The sequence below is a fragment of the Aplysia californica genome, unplaced genomic scaffold (assembly GCF_000002075.1).
Source record: "Aplysia californica isolate F4 #8 unplaced genomic scaffold, AplCal3.0 scaffold00128, whole genome shotgun sequence".
Classification (NCBI taxonomy): domain Eukaryota; kingdom Metazoa; phylum Mollusca; class Gastropoda; order Aplysiida; family Aplysiidae; genus Aplysia; species Aplysia californica.
In genome coordinates this window covers 285,468-290,076 of record NW_004797398.1, presented here as the reverse complement: position 1 = coordinate 290,076, position 4,609 = coordinate 285,468, and positions in this window count along the sequence as shown.

Sequence of the window (4,609 nt, the reverse complement as noted above, 5' to 3'; positions counted from 1 at the left end):
AGAGTGAGAAGGGGGGTGGTAGGGGGGTTACAACAGAGAGAATGGTATCAACAAATGCTTTCTCCGCCTGTATCATGTTTCCCCTGTGACCTTTGATGGCCGTACCAGCCCTATCAGCTGAGACTGCCTTGAGACCCCCCGCCCACGGCTCAACAAGACTTCACGTTCTGCTCCAGAAAAGAGGGTGTGGTTTTTATTCTACGATGAACACGCAACTAAAGGAACAGAGATTGCCGCTTTTCAGCAAGACTTAGTTAAGTTGGGTCACCACTTTAAAAGGATTGAAATAGCGCGAGAATGTGTCCGAAAAATAATGTCGTGCCACTTTCTGGACTGATTTTTGTCTACGGAGAACAGAGACACGTAACTACTTGTTCTTGAATGATTTAACGCTCTTTTAGTTGGGTGGTCTTTAGCAAATACTCCCCTCCCCCCTAAATCGGCGATGCAACTACTCCCAATGCGTTGCGGTCATGCCATATTGACTATAATCACGCCATTGTCAGTCGAGCAATGTGTTTCAGACTGACATAAAAGTAAAAATATTTATAACTTATGGAGTGCACCACAACAACACGCAACGACAAAATCGGCAAATAAAAATAACTAGTGGCTTGTTACCATCTGTAACCCACTTCCGGATGTTAAAACTATCCCGAGTCAGCAGAATTTAACCAAACTTTTAATAAACAAAGGGTTTGTCATAGGGAAAGCAATCATGGTGTGCATCCATTCTATTTGCATGAACTTTGACAATTTGATCAAGTTTTCATTAGTCCGATTAATTAATAAAGACGCCTAAGGAAGAACAATATCCCAACAGGCAGTCATAAAGTTAAAAGGATAGCTGGACAAACAAATGGTTTGATAGACAGTCGAATAGATGATTCAACAGTAGGGTAAAAAAATAAACATAAAAGATATGTGGATGAGAGACTGGGGAGGGGGGGGGGGAAAGAAAAGGAGAAAAAGGAGAGAAAGAGAGAGAGAGAGAGAGAGAGAGAGAGAGAGAGAGAGAGAGAGAGAGAGAGAGAGAGAGAGAGAGAGAGAGAGGGAGAGAGAGAATAAAAAGAATAACCACGAAAATTGACAGCCTGGATGACTGGTTGGGATTAGAACAATCTTCAAGACTGTTGTGGCTGGCTGAAAAGTTAGACAGGTGGGAATTCTTTGCAGTCTGTGCCTTCCGGCACGGTGCATGATGGGGGTGGATATCTGGCATTCTCAATCACAAACAAGAAGCAGCCCTCAGATAAGGAAAGAAAATATTGCTGAATCAGAGATGACAATCTGTTTACTGTTAGTATATCTACATCTCAAAGCTCTTTGGAAACTGCTCTATGTCATCCTTACCGTTGACTTATTTTCCAAATTTTGTTTCAGTAGCGCTCTCTTAGTAAAAGAGAATATTATAATGTGAAACCTTTGAAACCGTTAAAGAATACATGATTTTGAATATTGGAAGTTTGACTTTCGTCCCTGAAAAGCAACCGACACTCACTATAAGAACCAAAAGGGAATTACAAACAAACATGTCAAAGGTGCCACATTCTCTTTTTTGCGACTGAAAAGAAAATAGAAAAAAAGAAAATGATCAAAGCTCACAAATATAACAATAACTTTGCAACACCAAACAGAGAAAAAGAGCCCAACTCTGAGAATTCCCGTTTCCCGCAAACAGTAATGGCAGTTCATTATAGGTGAGTGGGGAAGCTGTGGTAAACAATCCGTCAAGACTCAGGCACAATTATTATCCAGGGCGCTGCGCTCATTCTTTTTGGCATTAACGATAATTGGTGACCTACGTTGCCTTGTTTCTCTTGCGAAGAAGATCTGTGAATCCGTTGGAAACCTAAGCAGCTTCAACTGTGTACCTTCTTCGTTGGGGAAACGATTCGTGAAATGATACTACGTCTTTGAGTTCACAGTTAGGGTTTTCCTTTATAGGCGTGGGCTGATTCTGTATTTGCTTTACCGTCTACAAAGTATTTACTCAGGCGAGATCCTTGAAATAAACAGAAACGATAACACTAAGTAGTAGATGTAAAACTAAACTAAGAATCTTGAGGAACTTTGAACGTTGAGCTTGAAAGTCACTGCTTTTAGTTCTCACTATTCTCAAAATAACAGGTACAATTTTATCCTTCCACCCCCCCCCCTCCCCATGCCCTTCTAAGCCTTCTAAGCATCTTGGTCTTTCTACTTTTCTGCCTGTCAGCATTTCTATCCACAAGCAACATACCATGATACCCACCCCCGAGGACACATACTAGCCCTCAAAGAAAAAATAATGCCATAAGCTTCCTTGAAGACAGGCATACATCGGGAAAATAGCTTTAAAAGTTAAACGTAGAGGAGAAGACGGTTTGTATTCATTTCTCGTCCTTTTTTGTTTATTTTGCGCTAAAAGACATTAATTTCCCCTTTATCCCAGCAGGGATAAGTGTTTGTACGGTCAACGAGAGGTCATATTGGTGAAATAATAATATTACGCCCCTGTCCTCTTCTTCAGCTGATGTAGAAGTCAACAGTGAGAGGGAGAAAGATTTGTCATTTTGAATGAGACACAATAAGCCAGGAGATTTACTATCTGGAATGTAAGATTAAGCTCACCTGTGTTGTAAGTGTCCGCACAGTTTAGTAAATACCTTTAAGGAGTTGCAGCGAATATATTAAGATGCCGAAGGAAATTATTCTTTTATACAGAAATAAGGAAAGGAAGAAAAAAAAAGAAAAAATGTTTATAGTCGTCCTTGTTTGTTTCAGATAAACAAAGAAGCCTCAACACGATAATGATGATGTGCTGGAAAGAGAACAAGACAAACATGTACGAGTATATAACCACTCAAAGGATGGTAAAAATAAAGAACCTGTCAGTGATTTTGCGAGAATAAACTATCTCGGAGGCCTTTAAAAGTGAAACTTCTTTGCTATCTGACTGTTTGCACCTTTGGGCACAGTGCATGGACAACAAGTGGGAGGGAGGGGTAGGTATATGGAATTCATATTCAAAAACAAATTATAAAATATGGATAGCAATTTCAAGGAGGTTTTGGGAGGGGGAGGTGAGGGACCTCAGGGATAGACATGGCAGAAACAAAATGGGAAGCGACCAGTAAAGAAAATAAGAGCGGGTGAGAATGAAAATTAATGTGACATTACACTACCGGCTACTAGCAGTTGGATTTTCTTCGTCGAAACTGGTTTTTATTCTACACATGTCAACCACGTACCTCATTTGGCTGATGGGAGGTATTTATGAAAACAACTGATCGACGGTGACAGAGGTTTTAAGGACTGGCGGGGCACCTGAGGTCTATTTTGGCTATTACAAGGCCTAGAGTGCCGATATTTGCTGTGGGACATCTTGTGTTATTGGGAATTTTAAATCAATAGTTCAAAAAGTATATTGTGAATCGGTTGCTATAGAAACGGCGGCCATATTGGATTTTTGTATACCTTTTTCAATCCCATTTTATTTCCTTATTTATTAACCGATTCACGTTTAATTTGGCATGCCAACAGTACATGTGTAGTTCTTAAATTTGGCTTGTTGAATTTTTGATATATGCTTTAGTTTTTATTTTATGACATTTACCATTGAGATGTTGCAAAAAAGCGAAAAAAAAATGGAAAATTCATGCTTTCTAAGCCCATAAATAAAAAACTACTACATTAATAAAAAATTCAACAAGCCAAAATTTAGAACTAGGTGTTGTTGGTATCCTGCGAAAGTTACATTAAAATTGAATAAGAAACAGAGCAGAAAAATGGGATAATATGTGAAAAAATAGAATTGTGAGAAAACAGCCGATACAGGTAAGAAAAGGCTAGACAACATGTGCTTTCGCCGAAAAACTTGACAAAAAACACTGCTTTAGGGTGTAGCAAGGCTTACATACGTTTCTGGATATTGTTCAGGAAGAGTCCATGTACTATAATTTGTAATAAGCCCAATTTACAAAATTTGACCCCCAAACACGATTTCTAAGTCCCCACCAGCCCTTAAATATCAAGAACGAACGTGTAACGTCCAGCATAAGCATAATCTCTTGACATGCCCTTTGGATGTTTTGTTATTTATGTGCTATAACATTGTGTCTTATTTCTTATACAGTGTACATTCCTTTAGAGAGAAATATTGCAAAAAGTTAAAAAAGAGAACCAAAATGGCGTGTTCAATAATATAATATTTCGAAGACAATGTCACAATTCTATTGAAGTCTAAACTTACTTGTATATGTGACAGGCAAAGGGAACATTCCATTGTTAGACTAAATAAAAATAAGACGGAATACCATTCAAAGTGTCTTATAATCCAAATGGCAACGTGAAAAATATATGTCATGAGACCCAAGAGTACAAGCAAAGGTAAAAATATTAGTATGCGCCCTATTTTTAGTACAACAGATAGGTTTCGTTGCTATCTGTTGGAAGTGATTAATTTAGTTTCTTGCCCTGCTGCTCTTTTTAATAAGAAAAAGGGGGAGGGGGGTGGTACAACTTTAGAAATAAAAATGTTGGCCTGTTTTGTATGAAAAAGAAACCGTCACATATGCATCTAGAATCTAGTTCTAGTTAAGTCCATTTGGCTGCCGCTTATGACAAC